The 21,995-nt window shown below is 41.9% G+C and overlaps 1 long non-coding RNA gene across 2 annotated transcripts in view; it reads right to left on the reverse strand.

Moving 5' to 3' along the window:
• LOC138990423 (uncharacterized) overlaps positions 1–16,374 on the reverse strand; it is a 23,666-nt gene extending 7,292 nt beyond the window's left edge. The window contains exons 1-3 of one of the 2 annotated variants that reach the window (XR_011466527.1): positions 15,086–16,374; positions 13,750–13,904; positions 13,128–13,296 (exon numbers count right to left, since the gene is read on the reverse strand). This is a non-coding gene — a long non-coding RNA (uncharacterized lncRNA). Of the gene's footprint in view, positions 1–13,127; positions 13,297–13,749 lie in introns of both variants that reach the window. The other variant, XR_011466526.1, reaches the window with a different exon arrangement.
• Positions 16,375–21,995: the final 5,621 nt, after the last annotated feature.

Genomic DNA, 21,995 nt, shown 5'->3' on the forward strand with positions numbered 1-21,995 from the left:
GGATCACAAAGAGTCAGACACGACTGGGTGACTGAACTGAAGTAAACGACTAATACTGTTGAGTATCTTTGCATGTAATTATTTCTAGTCTGTGTATCTTTTGCTGGTGAGTTTGTCTAAATCCTTGCCTGTTTGTCAAACAACTAGTTGCCGTCTCATTGAGTTTGGGGAATTCTTTATGTGTTCTGGATATAAGTCCTTTATAAGCCATGTGCTTTGCAAAATATTCTCCCACTTTGTGGCTTGGCTTGATTTGTCTTACTCATTTTCTTTAACAATCTTTTGAATAAAGTAGACATATTTGGTTTTGACAAAATCAAATTTATTAATTTGTATTTTTTTCTGCTTTTGGAGTCATATGTAAGAAATTTTTTTTCCAGCCGACAGTCTCAAAACTTTTCTTTCTTTATGTAGAAGTGTTACACTTTTAGGTTCTACGCTTAAGTCTATGATTCTGGTGTAAGGTGTCGGAGAAGGCAGTGGCAACCCACTCCAGTATTCTTGCCTGGAAAATCCCTTGGATGGAGGAGCCTGGTAGGCTACAGTCCATGGGGTCACAGAGTCAGACATGACTGAGCGACTTCACTTTCACTTTTCACTTTCACGCATTGGAGAAGGAAATGGCAACCCACTCCAGTGTTCTTGCCTGGAGAATCCCAGGGATGGGGGAGCCTAGTTGGCTGCCGTCTATGGGGTTGCACAGAGTCAGACACGACTGAAGCAACTTAGCAGTAGCAAGGTGTGGGTGCAAGGTCACAGCAGGGGCTGAGGGGGATAATATGGATATTCAACTCCTCCAGTACCTTTTTCCTCATTAAGCACTAGTGAATGGTTTGCTGTGCCAAGCACACTTTTCACAAAATACCCCATGGGGCTGGGCTGCACCCTCAACATGGAGTTCACCCACCCCTGTTCCTTTCCTTGACCTCTAGAGTAATCTTCATCGTTTCCTTTTGTCTGCTTCCTTTGGATTTAATTTGCTCTTCTTTTTCTAGTTATTCAAGGTGGAAGTTGAGGTCACTGGTTGGAATAGTTGTAGAAATAGTGTTATCTGATTTGCTCCAAATTTCTGCTTTTTCTTATTTGTCTTGGCTGTGCTGAGTCCTTTGCTTTTCATATGAAATTTAGGATCAGCTTGTCAATTTCTACCGAAAACAGACCTGCTAGTATTTTAGATTGGAACTACATTGAATCTGTGTATCAATTTGGGGAGAATTCACATCCTAACAATATTGAGCTTTTCAGCCCACAAACAGCCCAGTTATTTTGTCTTCTTCCTTTTCTTTCAGTAATACTTTGTAGTTTTCAGTATACAAGCCTATCATATCACTTGCCAGCATTTCATAGTTTTGATGCTGTTGTAAATGGCATTGTAAATTTCAAATTCTAATAGTTTATAAATAAAAATACAGTTGATATCTAACTTGTGTCCGGGATCCTTGCTAAACTTACTTATTAGTTCTAACAGCTCTTTTGTAAATTATACCAAGTCTTCTACACCATGGTCGTGTTTTCTGGAATTAAAAGTTTTACTCCTCCCTCTCTAATCTGGATGCCTTTTATTTCTTGCCAATTGCCCTGCCTAGAACTTTCTGGAGAGTATTGAATCAAAGTGGCCTGAAAAGAAGTCCCTATCTTGTTCCTGATCCAGGTGGCAAGCACTTGGTCTTTTACCATTAAGTATAGTTTAGCGCAGAGTTTTTTGTGGCTGCCCATTATCTGGTTAAGGAAGTTCCTGTCTATTCGTGGTTCACCTGAGATTTTATCAGGAATGGATGTTGGAATTTGTCTTTTCATTTTCTGTTTCTGTTGAGATGATCATATACTTTGTGTCTTTTAGTTTATTAGGCCAGTAAACTGCAGTCCACGCAGTCTCATTTACAGCTGCTCAGTGCTCAGTTGTACAAAAGCAGGCCATGGGGCTGGCTTTCACCCAGAGCATGAAGTTTGCCAACCCCGTTCTACTCCTTAACTTCTACAGTGATGTTTAATATTCTTTTCTTCTGCTTACTCTAGGTTTAATTTGCTCTTTCTCCGTGGTGGAAGCTGAAGTCACTGATCCAAGACCTCTGTTATAATCCAGTTACATAGTGCAATTGATGTCCCCTAAGTACTGCTTTCCACCCCCACAAATTTTAATGTTTCGTTTTCAGTCAATTCTAAATCTTTCATTGCTTGTACATCAGTTTCCAAATATCTGGGACTTCAGATGTCATTTTGGCCTTGAATTCTAATTTAGAAGAACCTACTTTAAAAAAAATTTTTTTTAATTTTATTGGAGATAGCTGATTTACAACGCTGTGTTAATTTCAAATGTACAGCAAAATGATTTAGTTACACATATATCCATTCTTTTTCAGATTCCTTTCCCATATAGATTATTACAGAATATTGAGTTCCTTGTGCTATACAGTAGTTCCTTGGCTATTTATTTTATGTATCTTAGTGTGTGCATGTTAATCCCAAGCTCCTGATTATCCCTCCCCAGCCACATTTCCCCTTTGGTGCCTAAATTCATCTCTGAAATCTGTGAGTCTGTTGCTGTTTTGTAGGTAAGTTCATCTGTGTCATGTTTTAGATGAGATTCTATGTATGAATGATGTCAGTAATGGTACTTGTCTTTCTCTGACTTAGTATGATCCTCTCTGGGTCCCCCATGTTGCCGCAGATGGCACTGTCTGCTCTTTACCGTGGCTGGGTACCCTTCCACTGTATACATGGACTCGTCTTCATCCCTCTGTTGACAGATGTTTAGGTTGTTTCCGTGTCGTGTCGATTGTAAATGGTGCTACGGGGAATGGATACAGGTGTGGCTGAGCCCTCTAGCTGTGCACCTGAAACCATCACAATATTGCTAATAGGCTAAACTCCAATATAAAACGGGTTAAAAAAAAATCGACTACAAAGGATAAAAAAACCAATAAGCTGGTTGCAGAGTAGGTCTCCTTCCCCACCAAGTGGTGTGTGATGCAGTAACACCCCTTCTCTACATGCTCTGAAAACTGGACAAAATCGGCCTAAATATTTTGTTTTCAGTGCTTAAGTAGGATGCTGGGAAGAAGAGCTGAGTAAGGAAAACAAAGGAACTAGTTAAAATTTCCTTCAGGTAATGAGATAGGCTAAAATTTCCTTCAGGTAATAAGATAGAGCTAAAAATAATATGTCTAAGCATAAGTCTTGAGGAATAGAGCTCTCTTTATTAATCTAACTTTTAATCACACTAATCTTCCTCCTTTGGTTTCAAATTGTCCTCATCCTCTTAAGATGCTGTCTGTGACTTTCATGTGCAGACAATTTTAACTTTTAAAAGCAGCTGAACAAAATAAATATGGATCTGTGAAAAACAGGATATACAGAATAAATATGTCAAGCTTTCCTACCATTTACTAACTTATTAATTGTTCTTTAAAAAAATGGCACAATTGGCACCAGAACACTAAAAAAGCAAGGAGATGATGTTCCTGAATCTGGAACTTCAGGCTTCTCATCCTTTGTTAACTCCTCTGAAGGTCATTAACAAGAGTATTCTTTTAATCCCTGCCCATGCTTTGCCAATCTGCATATTTACTGTAGGTTTATGGATGCTCATGTCCTTGCTTAACAACTATATTAGGAAGTGAATTCTGTTCACCTCAAATATCCTGTTTACTCCCCATCAATCAGGGCCCCGGCCAGGCCATGTCACAGGCCCTCCCAGAGCTGTCCTCTCCCGACCACACTAGCTCACATCCACACAACTCTTAAATTCCCGCAACTCTCTTTGGTATCACTGAAAATGCAAAGCTTACCCCTTGACATTGTTATTTATATATATATATACACATTATATGTAAACATATAAAATATAGTAGGTAAGAGATATGTAAAATACATAAGAAGTATATAGAGTCCCATGAAACGAATTCCATTGAATTAATTCCAGGTGACTTGGTGTGTTTTTTCTTGTCCTCTACTTGTACAATATTCATCTGAAATTCAATTACTATTATTAGAACTGCAAGAAATAGAGGACTAGGATCTTACCTCCTGGAGTTCCCATGTCAGTGCTTCATCCACATTCCCTGGTCTCTTGCTCCCCGGAGCTCTCCTTTGCTCCAACTTTTTTATTCTTTTTATAGGTTTTTCTACAATACTTTCACTTTACCTTTTTTTTTTTTAACTATGTTTCATTCTTTTCTTGTGCACTCTTTCTCAGAAGCACAAGTGCACACACAGGTTCCCAACCAGCTCTGTGTTAAGCGCTGCTTTACTGGGCTGTCTCTGACTCACGTTTTCATATTCCACAATATTACCACATGCCAGGAGAGGCAACTATTTGCCTGTTTGCTGCTCATTTTGACCCACATCACACCACAATGAAGCAAAAGAAAGGGTCACAGGCAGACCATGTGATGGTTGGTTTAAGATGCTGGCCTTTCCTAGAACCGCTTTGAACAAATTGTTTCCTGCTGTCAAAATAACCATACTACTCAAAGCACGCTGCAGATTGAATGCATCACCTTAACAATGGTGTTTTTCACAGAACTAGAACAAAAAATTTTATGGTGTGTATGAGAATAAAAAACCCCAAATAGCCAAACAATCTTGAGAAAAAAAAGCAAGAGCTGACAAAATCAGGTTCCCTGACTTCAGACTACAAGCTAAAGTAATCAAGACATTGGTACTGGAAGAAAAACAGAAATATATTGCATATATCAATGGAACAAGATACAAAGTCCAGAGAGAAACCGATGCACCTATGGTCAAGTAATCTAGGATAAAGGAGTTAAGATTATAGATGGAGAAAAGACAGCCTCTTAAGTAGTGTGGCTGCGCGGGCACAGGAGGGCCTAGAGGAGCTATCCCACGTTGAAGGTCAGGAAGGGCGGCGGTGAGGAGATACCCCTCGCTTAAGGTAAGGAGCAATGGCTGCGCTTTGCTGGAGCAGCTGTGAAGAGATACCCCATGCCCAAGGTAAGAGAAACCCAAGTAAGACGGTAGGTGTTGCAAGAGGGCATAAGAGGGCAAACACACTGAAACCATACTCACAGAAAACTAGTCAATCTAATCACACTAGGACCACAGCCTTGTCTAATTCAATGAAACTAAGCCACGCCCATGGGGCAACCCAAGACGGGCAGGTCATGGTGGAGAGATCTGACAGAATGTGGTACACTGGAGAAGGGAATGGCAAACCACTTCATTATTCTTGCCTTGAGAACCCCATGAACAGTATGAAAAGGCAAAATGATAGGATACTAAAAGAGAAACTCCCCAGGTCAGTAGGTGCCCAATATGCTACTGGAGATCAGTGGAGAAATAGCTCCAGAAAGAGTGAAGGGATGGAGCCAAAGCAAAAAGAATACCCAGCTGTGGATGTGACTGGTGATAGAAGCAAGGTCCAATGCTGTAAAGAGCAATACTGCATAGGAACCTGGAATGTCAAGTCCATGAATCAAGGCAAATTGGAAGTGGTCAAACAAGAAATGGCAAGAGTGAATGTTGACATTCTAGGAATCAGCAAACTGAAATGGACTGGAATGGGTGAATTTAACTCAGATGACCATTGTATCTACTACTGTGGGCAGGAATCCCTCAGAAGAAATGGAGTGGCCATCATGGTCAACAAAAGAGTCCGAAATGCAGTACTTGGATGCAATCTCAAAAACGACAGAATGATTTCTGTTCGTTTCCAAGGCAAACCATTCAATATCACAGTAATCCAAGTCTATGCCCCAACAAGTAACGCTGAAGAAGCTGAAGTTGAACGGTTCTATGAAGACCTACAAGACCTTTTAGAACTAACACCCAAAAAAGATGTCCTTTTCATTATAGGGGACTGGAATGCAAAAGTAGGAAGTCAAGAAGCACCTGGAGTTAACAGGCAAATTTGGCCTTGGAATACGGAATGAAGCAGGGCAAAGACTAATAGAGTTTTGCCAAGAAAATGCACTGGTCATAACAAACACCCTCTTCCAACAACACAACAGAAGATTCTATACATGGACATCACCAGATGGTCAACACCGAAATCAGATTGATTATATTCTTTGCAGCCAAAGATGGAGAAGCTCTATACAGTCAGCAAAAACAAGACTGGGAGCTGACTGTGGCTCGGACCATGAACTCCTTATTGCCAAATTCAGACTTAAATTGAAGAAAGTAGGGAAAACCACTAGACCACTCAGGTATGACCTAAATAAAATCCCTTTTGATTATACAGTGGAAGTGAGAAATAGATTTAAGGGCCTAGATCTGATAGAGTGCCTGATGAACTATGGAATGAGGTTCGTGACATTGTACAGGAGACAGGGATCAAGACCATCCCCATGGAAAAGAAATGCAAAAAAAGCAAAATGGCTGTCTGGGGAGGCCTTACAAATAGCTGTGAAAAGAAGAGAAGCGAAAAGCAAAGGAGAAAAGGAAAGATATAAACATCTGAATGTAGAGTTCCAAAGAATAGCAAGGAGAGATAAGAAAGCCTTCTTCAGCGATCAATGCAAAGAAATAGAGGAAAACAACAGAATGGGAAAGACTAGGGATCTCCTCAAGAAAATCAGAGATACCAAAGGAACATTTCATGCAAAGATGGGCTCGATACAGGACAGAAATGGTATGGACCTAACAGAAGCAGAAGATATTAAGAAGAGATGGCAAGAATACACAGAATGACAGTACAAAAAAGATCTTCACGACCCAGATAATCACAATGGTGTGATCACTGACCTAGAGCCAGACATCCTGGAATGTGACGTCAAGTGGGCCTTAGAAAGCATCACTACAAACAAAGCTAGTGGAGGTGATGGAATTCCAGTTGAGCTATTCCAAATCCTGAAAGATGATGCTGCGAAAGTGCTGCACTCAATATGCCAGCAAATTTGGAAAACTCAGCAGTGGCCACAGGACTGGAAAAGGTCAGTTTTCATTCCAATCCCAAAGAAAGGCAATGCCAAAAAATGCTCAAACTACCGCACAATTGCACTCATCTCACACACTAGTAAAGTAATGCTCAAAATTCTCCAAGCCAGGCTTCAACAATATGTGAACCGTGAACTTCCTGATGTTCAAGCTGGTTTTAGAAAAGGCAGAGGAACCAGAGATCAAATTGCCAACATCTGGTGGATCATGGAAAAAGCAGGAGAGTTCCAGAAAAACATCTATTTCTGCTTTATTGACTATGCCAAAGCCTTTGACTGTGTGGATCACAATAAACTGTGGAAAATTCTGAAAGAGATGGGAATACCAGACCACCTGATTTGCCTCTTGAGAAATTTGTATGCAGGTCAGGAAGCAACAGTTAGAACTGGACATGGAACAACAGACTGGTTCCAAATAGGAAAAGGAGTTCGTCAAGGCTGTATATTGTCACCCTGCTTATTTAACTTATATGCAGAGTACATCATGAGAAACCCTGGACTGGAAGAAACATAAGCTGGAATCAAGATTGCCAGGAGAAATATCAATAACCTCAGATATGCAGATGACACGACCCTTATGGCAGAAAATGAAGAGGAACTCAAAAGCCTCTTCATGAAAATGAAAGTGGAGAGTGAAAAAGTTGGCTTAAAGCTCAACATTCAGAAAACGAAGATCATGGCATCCGGTCCCATCACTTCATGGGAAATAGATGGGGAAACAGTGGAAACAGTGTCAGACTTTATTTTTCTGGGCTCCAAAATCACTACAGATGGTGACGCAGCCATGAAATTAAAAGACGCTTACTCCTTGGAAGGAAAGTTATGACCAACATAAATAGCATATTCAAAAGCAGAGACATTACTTTGCCAACAAAGGTTCATCTAGTCAAGGCTATGGTTTTTCCTGTGGTCATGTATGGATGTGAGAGTTGGACTGTGAAGAAGGCTGAGTGCCGAAGAATTGATGCTTTTGCACTGTGGTGTTGGAGAAGACTCTTGAGAGTCCCTTGGACTGCAAGGAGATCCAACCAGTCCATTCTGAAGGAGATCAGCCCTGGGATTTCTTTGGAAGGAATGATGCTAAAGCTGAAACTCCAGTACTTTGGCCACCTCATGCAAAGAGTTGACTCATTGGAAAACACTCTGATGCTGGGAGGGATTAGGGGCAAGAGAAGGGGACGACAGAGGATTAGATGACTGGATGGCATCACTGACTCGATGGACGTGAGTCTGGGTGAACTCCGGGAGTTGGTGATGGACAGGGAGGCCTGGCGTGCTGCGATTCATGGGGTCGCAAAGAGTCAGACATGACTGAGTGACTGATCTGATCTAAGGGGTGCTGATAAAACTGGACAGCTCCATGCATAATAATGAAATTAGAACGCTCCCTAACACCATACAAACAATAAACTCCAAGTGGATTAAAGACCTAAATATATGGACAGACCCTACAACACTCTTAACGTAGGCAGAATACTCTCTGACATAAATCACAGCAGTATCTTTTTGACCCAGCTCTTAAGAGTAATGTAATAAAAACAAAAATAAGCAAATGGGATCTAATTAAACTTAGAAGTTTCTGCACAGCACAGGTATTCATAAACAAGACAGAAGAAAACCCACAGAATAGGGACAATATTGGGAAATGATACATCTGACAAGGGATTAATATCCAAAACATTCAAACAGCTCAAGGAGCTCAATATCAAAATACAAACAACCCAATCAAAAAATGAGTGTAAGATCTAAATAGACTTTTCTCTAAAGAATACCTACAGATGACCAAAAAGCACATGAAAGGATGCCCCACACCAATAATTGTTAGAGATGCAGAAATACTACATTGAGGTATTATTTCACACGAATCAGAAGAGCCACCATCAAAAAGTCTACAAACAATAAATGCTGGAGAGACTGGAGAAAGGGGGACCATCCTACACTGTCGATGGGGATGTCAGTAGGTACAGCCACTGTGGAGAACAGTATGGAGGTTTCTTTAAAAACTAAGTACAGAGTTGCCATATGATTCAGAATCCCACTCCTGGGCATATATCTGGAGGAAAACTTAATTCAAAAAGACATGCACCTCAGTGTTCCAAATTGGGAAAGAAGTAGTCAAGGCCATATATTGTCACACTGCTTATTGAACTTACATGCCAGGGTGGAGGAAACAAGCAGAAATCAAGATTGCTGTGAGAAATATCAATAACTTCAGATATGCAGATGACACCACCCTTATAGCAGAAAGCAAAGAGGATCTAAGGAGCCTCTTGATAAAAGGGAAAGAAGAAAGTGAAAAGGCTGGATTGAAACTCAACATTGAAAAAACTAAGATCATGGCATCCAGTTCCATCACTTCATGGCAGATAAATGGGGAAACAATGCAAACAGTGGCAGATTTTATTTTGGGGGGCTCCAAAATCTCTTCAGATGGTGACTGCAGTCATGAAATTAAAAGACGCTCCTTGGAAGAAAAGCTATAACCAACCTAGACAGCATATTAAAAAGCAGAGACATTACTTTGCCAACAAAGGTCTGTCTAGTCAAAGCTATGGTTTTTCCAGTAGTCATGTATGGATGTTGAGAGTTGGACCATCGAGAAAGCTGAGCACTGAAGAATTGATGCTTTTGAACCATGGTGTTGGAGAAGACTCTTGAGAGTCCTATGGACTGCAAGAAGATCCAACCAGTCAATCCTAAAGGAAATCAGTCCTGAATATTCATTGGAAGGACTGATGCTGAAGCTGAAACTCCAATACTTTGGCCACCTGATGAGAAGAACTGACTCATTTGAAGAGACCCTGATGCTGGGAAAGATTGAAGGTGGGAGGAGAAGAGGATAACAGAAGATGAGATGGTTAGATGGCATCACTGACTCAATGGACATGAGTTTAAGTAAACTCCAGGAGTTGGTGATGGACAGGGAGGCCTTGTGTGTTGCAGTCCATGGGGTCGCAAAGAGTTGGACACGACTGATTGACTGAACTGAACTGAATTTATTAACTAATGGAAGCAATACTGTTCATATTAGTAACAAGAAATTTTTCTGCTTGCATAAAGCTTATCAGAATGTGTAAGCCCACTGACAGTTAACAATAAAATAAATCAATACCTATTTATTTATTAATATTACTGAAAGAGTACATGAGGTCCAGCTGCTCGCTGCTCTAAAGCCAATAAACAGGCCAGGTTGGCAGAAAGGAAAGTGTGCTTTATTTTAGGTGCTGGCAACTGCGAGGAGTGGAGCGGTGGGCATCTATCCAAAGGCCATTCCCACCCATGACATACGGGGGTGAGAGCTTTTATAGACACAGGGTGGGTGGGGGTTGGGAATGGGGGAGTCGGGCTACATGCAGAAACAGCACAGTCAGCTCTGACAGTCATCTTGAAATTGGTCATCAGGGTCTGACCAGCGTCATCTTGCTGTAAGTACGGTCAATCTTCAGTTCCAGGTCAGCTTGTTCCCATTTCTTTGTGGCCAGTTCTCTGAATTGTGGCAGCTCACGTCCTGGGTGCAGTCTGGTCATCATGTAGTTAACTTCTCCACCTAATGTTTTGGTATCTATAAAAGCTCTCAGAATGTGGCTCAGAATACTATCTACAGACCTAGAGAAAGAACTAAAGGTCCTTGACGATGCCTAATGACGGTATTATTATTGTTTAGTTTTCTTTGACTGTTTTCCTTTGTTTCAGCATTTCTCATTTCTCTGATTAAACTTACTTTTTGACGGAAACTTTCCACAGACAAAAGGCAGGCGGAGGACATGCTTGGGGAGGGGGGTCTAGGACGACAGGGTCCTGCTCTGTTTCAAGCACAGACATACATTCAAGGAAAGATCAAGTGAATGAACTCAGCAATCACAAATCCTGCCTTTTACCAAGAACACTGCCTCTCGTAGTTCTGGTATCAGAGGCATGGCCTGTCTGGTGACATCTCTTTAACTGTCACGGGATCCTGTCTGCAGACACGTAGCATGGCCGTGTGTTCTCTGAATAAGGACTTGCAAGAATGGCTACATGTGGGTTTTACCAAATATTTTATTTTTAATTAAAATTTTTTGTTTTTTATACTTGTAATTTATCATAATATTTGGCTGGCACCAGTCTAGCATGAGGGATAGTCTAGGTGTGGCATGTGGGATCTAGTTCTCTGATCAGGGAATGAACCTGGGTCTCCTGCATTGTAAGTGCAGACTATTAGCCACTGGACCACCAGGGAAGTCCCTACCATGTCCTTTAATCTCTGTTGACCTTCCTGGGAAGAAGTGGGAATAAAACAAGAGGAGAAGATCCTACAACGCATTGATTAATTCATTAATCCAAAAAATATTCAAATTTTAAGGGAAAACATAGCATGTCCTCTGTATGCCTGCCGTCTGTATCTGAGTTCCAAAGAGTACATTTAACAAGAGAAGTGAGAACATGCAGAAAGAAAGGAAAACTGTCAAAGAAGACAAAACAATAACTTAGCAATTAAACAAAGTCAAGGACTATGTTCCTCAAGGGCTGTAGATAATATTCCTGTGTGTGTAATCGATAATCCCCAAGGATTATTCTCTTCCTTTCTCCCTTTCTTCCTCCTTTCCCAATATACATGGGAATCTGTACCTCTAACCTATACATGGAAATCTGTATCTCTAGGAGAGAAGCCACAGGAATTATCTCCTACCTTCCCTCTTTGTATACACAGAAAACTGTATCTGACATACATAATCCACCAGGACCTGATGCTCACCACTGTTTGACCTTCTGTGGCAAAAAAAAAAAACCCAAAAAGAGTAGACATATCTCATAGATATGTTATACCTGAATTAGGCGGCTATATATGACAACAATCAGAACATTTCAAATCAGCTATACTGCAACGTAACATCGGCATGATATTAGAGAGAAGGAAAAAGAAGCAGCGCCTTCTTTATTCCCCCCCGACCCCCGTCAGGCTTACGTCCCACTGCTGGACTGGGGTGAGTTTGACGCAACCTGACAGGGTGCCCTTCACTGAACCTTTTTTAAACATCTACTGTCTCCTATGTTCTGGCTCGGACCAGATTCCCCAGCAGGATCCAGGCCTCCAGGGACTTGGGAACAAATATTACGAACCCTGCACATGCCCTGCTGCTGGGCATTCCAGCTCAAGCCTTCTTTCTGGAGTGCAGCCTCCTAGGCACCTGAGCACACTCAGCAGGGTTCTGTGGACCCAGTAGGAACTAGTCTGGGTGTGTGTGTGTGTGTGTGTGTATGTGTGTGTGTGTGAGATGCTTTACAGGGGAAAAATAGTGAACACAAGCCCTTAGGTGTTTGCTCAGGTACAATTCACTCTAATCCACAGCCCAGGATGCTGACTTTCCCAGGAACCAGAGATGTGCTTTAAAAAATACAGTCGCCTGTAAACACTTCCTGTAACTACAACTGGATCAAAGAGGCTGACCAGCACCTCTAATTCACAGGCCTGGGGTTTCTGTTAATGACAGCTGCCCTCAGGAAAACTCTCAGGGTGGGGGGTTGCAGAAATAAATTCCAAACACGACAGAGTTTCAAGAAGCCAGTAAATTTTCCTCACACCCTTTAAAGGAAACAAGAAAAAATTTTTTAAAAAGCAAACCCCCACCACAGGAATAGATGCACAGCATCCCTAACTGCTGCAGGAACGCCAATCAAAACAACAATGGTGAAATCAAACCCCACTGGTCAGACTGCCATCCTCACGAGTCTACAAACAATAAAGGCAGGAGGGAGCTGGCATGTGAGGTAACCCCACTACATGTTCAGTCGAAACAGACATTGACAACAGCCACTAGAAAGCACAGCCTCCAAATGTCAAGAAAAAAGAAAATTTCTTAAGAGCGCCAATCCTAGTGCTGTAGCCACGCGTTCCAGGAAACAAACTCACTCAGAGGACGGTGCAGACAGCAGAGTGCAGGTTATCACACGGGCGGCCCGAGGCAGAGTCTCCTCTTAGCCAAGGACCCCAACCAGTTTTTGTGAAAACCTTATATACCCTAAGTGTACGTGCTCAAACCCACCTCCCCAGATTCTCTGAAAATAGTCTGAACAAAAGAAAAGAAAGATACCATCAAAGTTAACCCATGATTCATACGCCTTAAGCCTATAACAGTGGACAATTATCAATAGGCCTATGGTCATATCCCAATAAGCATAATAGAATTTATGATTCTATTCAGTTACACAGATAATTAGGGTATTCTTTTAGGTGACAGAGAGTCTACGTACAAATCCTGGGGCTCTTCCATCCGGGGGTCTGGTTTTCCAGTTGGTATGTCGTTTCCATAGATACTGGGCATATAGCTCAAAGTCCACAGTCCTGCCCAAGATGAAGTCCTGCTTTGAAGGAGCCTGTTCTGTCTGTTTCCTCCTTCACTAGGATCGGACATCCCCACACCTGGGGCAATATCCCAAGAAAGTCATCAAAAAAAAAAAAAAAGAAAGTCATCATTCAATAAAATCACATGCAGCCCAACATTCACTGCAGCTCTACTTGCAGCAGCCAAAGCAGAACAGCAAAATGTCCACGGACAGATTAAAGGTTAAAGAAGGTGTGTTACATATGGACAATGGGCCATTACTCAGCCCTGAAAAAGCACCACTGAAATTATGGAATTATGCCACTGTTTGCTAGGAGGATGGAATCTTGAAGGATCGTACACTAAGTGAAATCAGCCAGACTTATGTCTGAAAGGAAGACAACAGCCTTTGATGTCCTTTGTAGGAAAAATTTTAAAAGAGACACAAAGGAACTAAGTTACAACCCAAAATGAGACTGAGAATTCAAACACAGAGGGTTCCCGTAAAAAAAAAATAAAGAGCAGGGATGAATTCAGAGATAGGGACTTACATATACACAGAAATCTGTAGCTGTAATAGATAATCCAAAAGGATTCTCTCTTTCCTTCCTTCCATATATACACAGAAAACTGTAGCTGTCATAGATGCTCAAGAAGGACCTGATGTTCAGCAACTGGAACTTTGCTTGAGCTTCTGCAATAATCTCTATGGCAAAAGAATTCAAAAAAGAACAGATATACTGTATACATATATATATATATATATGTGTGTGTGTGTGTGTGTATGTATATATATAATGTCATAACTGAATCAGGCAGCTGTACACTAATAGAAAGCACAAAACTTTAAATTGACTGTACTCTGACATAGCTTCAGCACGAGATTAAAGAAACCAAAAAGAAAAAAATCAATGCCTAATTTATTCCCTGCAGCCTCCTTGATTTGGGCTGCTATCCCATCCCTGAGCCTGAGCCAGCTTGTGTCTCATGTTTGAAAGGGGGTGGGGTTGAGAATACAGCCAAACTATTAAAAAAACAGATGGGTAACCCTGTGATTTTGACCCTGTAAGGTAAAATAGCTAAGACTGGGAATCAAGCTAATTGTAGAAGCACAGTTAAATTGATACAGACTATGCGGTACATGTACATAATGCAGTATTTCTCAACCACAAAGAAAGCAGGAAATAATGCCAAGGCTGGCACAGGAAAGAAAGTAGAGATGATCATGTGAAGTAAGGGACACAGAAAGAGACAAGTATCAGTATCATATAATATCACCTCTGCTGCTGCTGCTAACTAAAGATGGATACCATGGAACTTCTTGGCCAGAGACAGAGCCTCACAAACTTAAAAAGAAACTTCTAATCACCAAGATATAAAGATATGGGGCATGGAGAAATGAGTTGCTTCAGACTAATATATGCACACTATTAGTTATAAAATAAATGATCAGGACCCACTGTATAACACAAGGACACTTACTCCACACTCTGTAATAACCTATATGGAAAAAAATCAATATGTATTAATAGAAGTGAAACTAGTTGTGATAGAAGGGAAAAAAACCACCCACAAGACTGTAATTCACCTATATACTCCAGTTCAAATGATGAGATAAAAACAGCAAAAGCAAAAAAGAAATGCTGACTCTATTTCCCTGAGGACATAGTGACCTGGGCTGGTGTCATCCCTGGAGCCTGATTAGCTGGGGTCCCAAGGCTGGAGTGTCCTGGGGCTGAGGGAGCTGGGATCATGTGGCAGGCAGTGTGCTCCCACAGTGAATCTGGAGTGTCTGCTGCCCTCCAGATACACGTGGGATAATTTAAGGTATGGGAATTAACATATACACATTAATATATATCAAATAGATGATCAAAAAGTACTTACCGAATAGCATAGAGTTTATTGAACACACTGCGATCATCTGTAAGTGAAAATGAAACTAAAAGAGAATATATAAACGTCTATGTATTTATATAACTGAATCAAGTTCCCGTACATCTGAAACAAGCACAACATTAGAAATCAATTATATTCCAGTAGACAATAACAAGGAAATTACAGTTTAAAAAAAAAGTGCAGCATGAAGAAGTGCTGCCGCCTTGTGGCCATTTTCTGTAACAACACCATGAAGAGCTGCACTGCTGGGCACATTCACAAGGATTCAAGGTCTGTTTAAGTTAGTTGTCAACTGAAAAATATAGTCACACCTGAAAGTAGAAAGTTGTTTTACTTGGTGGGAATATTTACAACTCCAAGCCTGGGAAACAGCATCTCAGTAGCTCTAAGAAAACTGCTCCAAGGAGGCAGGAGGGGGAATCAGGCTATATACAAGTTTGCAACAAAGGGAGCATGCAGTCTGAACAGCAAAGATCAGATATCAAGTTAAGGAATTTAGCATTCTGTGTATGCTGTTAAGTCACTTCAGTCATGTCCGACTCTATGCAACCCCATAGACGGCAGCCCACCAGGCTTCCCCGTCCCTGGGATTCTCCAGGCAAGAACACTAGAGTGGGTTGATGTTTCCTTCTCCAATGCATGAAAGTGAAAAGTGAAAGTGAAGTTGCTCAGTCGTATCTAACTCTTAGCGACCCCATGGACTGCAACCCACCAGGCTCCTCTGTCCATGGGATTTTCCAGGCAAGAGTACTGGAGTGGGGTGCCATTGCCTTCTCCGATTCTGTGTATGGGAAGATGCAAACCTCTAGGCTCACTGCATTCATTCCTTTCTTAGGCACTTCAGCTATCTAGGGCCAATCCTGTTTCTTCCTTCACTTTGCTTCTTTCATTCCCGGCTCCTCAGCAATCCGTGGGGGTGGGGGTGTGTGTGGTGGCAGCATCCGCTGGATCTCAGTTTTGGGAGCCCTCTTTTTTTATTTTTTAATTGAAGGATAACTGCTTTACAGAATTTTGTTTTATATCAAACCTCAACATGAATCAACCGTGAAAGTGAAGTCGCTCAGTCATATCCGACTCTTTGCGACCCTATGGACTGTAGCCTACCAGGCTTCTCCGTCCATGGGATTTTCCAGGCAAGAGTACCAGAGTGGGTCGCTTTTTCCTTCTCCAAGGGATCTTCCCAACCCAGGGATCAAACCCAGATGTCCCGCATTACAGGCAGACGCTTTACCCTCTGAGCACCATGGAAGCCCCCCACGTAAACCATAGGTACACATATATCCCCTCCCTTTTGAACCTCCCTCCCATCTCCCTCCCCATCCTACCCTTATAGGTTGATACAGAGCCCCTGTTTGAGTTTCCTGAGCCATACAGCAAATTCCCGTTGGCTATCTATTTTACATATAGTAATATAAGTTTCCAAGTTACTCTTCGCATACATCTCACCCTCTCCTCCCCTCTCCCCATGTCCATAAGTCTATTCTCTATGTTTGTATCTCCATTAGTGCCCTGTAAATAAATTCTTCAGTACCATTTTTCTAGATTCTGTATATATGTGTTAGAATATGATATTTATCTTTCTCTTTCAGACTTACTTCACTCTGTGTAACAGGGTCTAGGTTCATCCACCTCACTAGAACTGACTCAAACGCATTCCTTTTTATGGCAGAGTAATATTCCATTGTGTGTATGTACCACAACTTCTTTTTCCATTCATCTGTCAATGTACATCTAGGTTGCTTTCATGTTCTAGCTATTGTAAATAGTGCTGCAATGAACAGTGGGATACATACATTTTTTTCGATTTTGGTTTCCTCAGGGTATATGCCTAGGAGTGGGATTGTTAGGTCATATGGTGGTTTTATTCTTAGTTTTTAAGGAATCTCCATACCACATTCCATAGTGTCTGTACCAATTTACATTCCCACCAACAGTGCAAGAGTGCTCCCTTTCTCCACACCCTCTCCAGCGGTTATTGTTTGTAGGCTTTTTGATGATGCCTATTCTGACTGGGGTGATATGACAGCTCATTGAAGTTCTGATTTGCATTTCTCTAATAATGAGCAATGTTAAGCACCTTTTCACTTGTTTGTTAGCCATCTGTAAGCCTTCTTGGAGAAATGTCTGTTTAGGTCTTTTTCCCATTTTTTGATTGGGTTGTTTGTTTTTCTGATATTGAGTTGTACAAGCTACTCATATATTTTGGAAATTAATCCTTTGTCAGTTGTTTCATTTGCTATTATTTTCTCCCATTCTAAGGGTTGTCTTTTCACCTTGCTTATAGTTTCCTTTGCTGTGCAAAAGCTTTTAAGTTTAATCAGGTCCCATTTATTTACTTTTGTTTTTATTTCCGTTACTCTAGGAGGCGGGTCATAGAGGATCTTGTTTTATGTGGGAGCCCTCATTGACATTTGGAGGTGAGAAATCACTGATGGCTGTGACATTTCCTGTTTATTAATATGGCAGGAGATATTTTCATTTCACAAAGTAAAAACACCTGCCCTCCTAAGGCATAGAGAAATGCCTTAGGGGTGGTCATTGGAAAAGAATTCAAAACAAGGCAGCCATTAATGAAGCCAATTTCAAGAAGTAAGTATAACTCACACCCTTTAAAAGAAATCACAAGAAAAGATGTCAACATCACCATTTATTCAGTTCAGTTCAGTCAATCAGTCATGTCCAACTCTTTGCGACCCCATGGACTGCAACACAACAGGCCCCCCTGTCCATCACCAACTCCCAGAGTTCACTCAAACTCATGTCCATTGAGCCAGTGATGCCATCCAACCATCTCATCCTCTGTCGTCCCCTTCTCCTCCTGCCTTCAATGTTTCCCAGCATCAGGGTCTTTTCAAATCAGTCAGTTCTTCATATCAGGTGGCCAAAGTACTGGAGTTTCAGCTTCAGCATCAGTCCTTCCAATGAATATTCAGAACTGATTTCCTTTAGGATGGACTGGTTGGATCTCCTTGCAGTCCAAGGGACTCTCAACAGTCTTATTCAACATCACAGTTCAAAAGCATCAATTCTTCAGTGCTCACCTTTTTTTATACTCCAGCTCTCACATCCATACATCACTACTGGAAAAACCGTAGCTTTGACTAGATGGACCTTTGTTGGCAAAATAATGTCTCTGCTTTTTAATATGCTGTCTAGGTTGGCCATGGAGAAGACAATGGCACCCCACTCCAGTACTCTTGCCTGGAAAATCCCATGGACGGAGGAGCCTAGTAGACTGCAGTCCATGCTAAGGGTCAGACACAACTGAGCGACTTCACTTTCACTTTTCACTTTCATGCATTGGAGAAGGAAATGGCAACCCACTCCAGTGTTCTTGCCTGGAGAATCCCAGGGATGGGGGAGCCTGGTGGGCTGCCGTCTATGGGGTCGCACAGAGTCGGACACGACTGAAGTGACTTAGCAGCAGCAGGTTGCCCATAGCTTTTCTTACAAGGAGCAAGTGTCTTTTAATTTCATGACTGCAGTCACCATCTGCAGTGATTTTGGAGCCCCCAAAATAAAGTCTATCACTGTTTCCACTGTTTCCCCATCTATTTGCCATGAAGTGATGGGACCAGATGCCATGATCTTGGTTTTCTGAATCTTGAGTTTTAAGCCACCTTATCATACTCCTCTTTCATTTTCATCATGAGGCTCTTTAGATCCTCTTCACTTTCTGCCATAAGGGTGGTGTCATCTGCATCTGAGGTTATTGATATTTCTCCCAGCAGTCTTCATTTCAGCTTGTGCTTCATCCAGTCCAGAATTTCTCATGATGTACTCTGCATAGTTAAATAAGCAGAGTGACAATATACAGCCTTGACATACTCCTTTCCCAATTTGGAACCAGTCTGTTGTTCCATGTCCAGTTTTAACTGTTGCTGCTTGACCTGCATACAGATTTCTCAGAAGGCAGGTCAAGTGGTCCAGTATTCTCATCTCTTGAAGAATTTTCCACAGTTTGTTGTGATCCACATAGTCAAAGGCTTTGGCGTAGTCAATAAAACAGAAGTAGCTGTTTTTCTGGAACTCTCTTGCTTTTTTGATGATCCAATGGATGTTGGCAATTTGATCTCTGGTTCCTCTGCCTTTCTAAATCCAGCTTGACATCTGGTAGTTCACGGTTCACGTACTCTTGAAGCCTGGCTTGGAGAATTTTGAGTGTTATTTTGCTAACATGTGCTGCTGCTGCTGCTGCTAAGTCGCTTCAGTCGTGTCCAACTCTGTGCGACCCTATAGATGGCAGCCCACCAGGCTCCGCCATCCCTGGGATTCTCCAGGCAAGAACACTGGAGTGGGTTGCCATTTCCTTCTCCAATGCAGGAAAGTGAAAGTGAAGTTGCTCAGTCATGTCCGACATTTTGCAACCCCATGGACTGCAGCCTACCAGGGTCCTCTGTCCATGGGATTTTCCAGGCAGGAGTACTGGAGTGGGTTGCCATTGCCTTCTCTGGCTAGCATGTGAGATGAGTTCAGTTGTGCAGTATTTTGAACATTCTTTGGCATTGCTTTCTTTGGGATAGCAATGAAAACTGACCTTTTCCAGCCCTGTGGCCACTGCTGAGTTTCCCAAATTTGCTGGCATATTGAGTGCAGCACTTTCACAGCATCATCTTTTAGCATTTGAAATAGCTCAACTGGAATTCCATCACCTCCACTAGCTTTGTTCATAGTGATGCTTCCTAAGGCTCACCTAACTTCGAATTTCAGGATTTCTGGCTCTAGGTGTGTGATCACACCATCATGGTTATCTGGGTCATGAAGATCTTTTCTGTATAGTTCTTCTGTGTATTCTTGCCACCTCTTCTTAATATCTTCTGCTTCTCTTAGGTCCATACCATCTCTGTCCTTTATTGTGCCCATTTTTGCATGAAATGTTCCCTTGGCATCTCTCATTTTCTTGAAGAGATCTCTGGTCTTTCCCATTCTATTGTCTTCCTCTATTTCTTTGCCTAAATCACTGAGGAAGGCTTTCTTATCTCTCCTTGCTATTCTTTGGAACTCTGCATTCAGATGGGTATATCTTTCCTTTTCTCCTCTGCCTTCCACTTCTCTTTTTTTCTCAGCTATTTGTAAGGCCTCCTCAGACAACCATTTTGCCTTTTTGCATTTCTTTTTCTTGGGAATGGTCTTGATCACTGCCTCCTGTACAATATCACAAACCTCCGTCCATATTTCTTTAGGCACTCTGTCTATCAGATCTAATCCCTTGAATTTATTTGTCACTTCCACTGTATAATCATCAGATCAGATCAGTCGCTCAGTCGTGTCCAACTCTTTGCGACCCCATGAATCATAGCACGCCAGGCCTCCCTGTCCATCACCAACTCCCGGAGTTCACCCAGACTCACATCTATCGACTCAGTGATGCCATCCAGCCATCTCATCCTCTGTCATCCCCTTCTCCTCTTGCCCCCAATCCCTCCCAGCATCAGAGTCTTTTCCAATAAGTCAACTCTTCGCATGAGGTGGCCAAAGTACTGGAGTTTCGGCTATAGCATCATTCCTTCCAAAGAAATCCCAGGGCAAGAGATTTGATTTAGGTCATACCTGAATGGTCTACTGGTTTTCCCCACTTTCTTCAATTTAAGTCTGAATTTGGCAATAAGGAGTTCATAATCTGAGCCACAGTCAGCTCCCAGTCTTGTTTTTGCTGACTGTATAGAGCTTCTCCATCTTTGGCTGCAAAGAATATAATCAATCTGATTTTGGTATTGACCATCTGATGATGTCCATGTGTAGAGTCTTCTCTTGTGTTTTTGTAAGAGGGTGTTTGCTATGAGCAGTGCATTCTCTTGGCAAAACTGTTACACCCTTTGCCCTGCTTCATTCTGCACTCCAAGGGCAAATTTGCCTGTTACTCCAGGATCTCTTGGCCTCCTACTTTTGCATTTCAGTCCCCTATAATGAAAAGGACATCTTTTTCTGGTGTTAGTTCTAGAAGGTCTTGTACATCTTCAAAGAACCGTTCAGCTTCAGCTTCTTCAGTGTTACTGGTCAGGGAATAGACTTGGATTACCGTGATATTGAATGGTTTGCCTTGGAAATGAACAGAGATCATTTTGTCATTTTTGATATTGCATCAAAGTACTGCATTTCGGACTCTTTTGTTGACTATGATGGCTACTCCATTTCTTCTAAGGGATTCTTGCCCACAGTAGTAGATATAATGGTCATGTGAGTTAAATTCACCCATTCCAATCCATTTTAGTTCACTGATTCCTAAAATGTCGATGTCCACTCTGGCCATCTCCTGTTTGACGACTTACAGTTTGCCTTGATTCATGGACCTAACATTCCAGGTTCCTATGCAATATTGCTCTTTACAGCATTGGACTTTACTTCCACCACCAGTCACATGCACAGCTGGGTGTTGTTTTTGCTTTGGCTCCATCTCTTCATTCTTTCTGGAGTTATTTCTCCACTGATCTCCAGTAGCATAATGGGCACCTGGGGAGTTCATCTTTCAGTGTCCTATCTTTTTGCCTTTTCATAGTGTTCATGGGGTTCTCAAGGCAAGAATACTGAAGAGGTTTGCCATTCCCTTCTCCAGTGGACCATGTTTTGTCAGAAATCTCCACCATGACGCATTCATCTTGGGTGGCCCTATATGGCATGGCTCATAGTTTCGTTGAGTTAGACAAGGCTGTGGTCCATGTGATCAGATTGGTTAGTTTTCTGTGATTGTGGTTTTCATTCTGTCTGCCCTCTGATGGAGAAGGATAAGAGGCGTGTGGAAGCTTCCTGATGGGAGAGACTGACTGAGGGGAAAACTGGGTCTTGTTCTGATGGGCAGGGCCATGCTCAGTAAATCTTTAATCCAATTTTGGAGGAGCCTGCCCACCAGAACCCTGTGCTCCTGGGAGGGGTGTGTGAACGAGCACCCTCTCTGTGCAGC

The sequence above is a fragment of the Bos mutus genome, chromosome 13 (assembly GCF_027580195.1).
Source record: "Bos mutus isolate GX-2022 chromosome 13, NWIPB_WYAK_1.1, whole genome shotgun sequence".
Taxonomy (NCBI): domain Eukaryota; kingdom Metazoa; phylum Chordata; class Mammalia; order Artiodactyla; family Bovidae; genus Bos; species Bos mutus.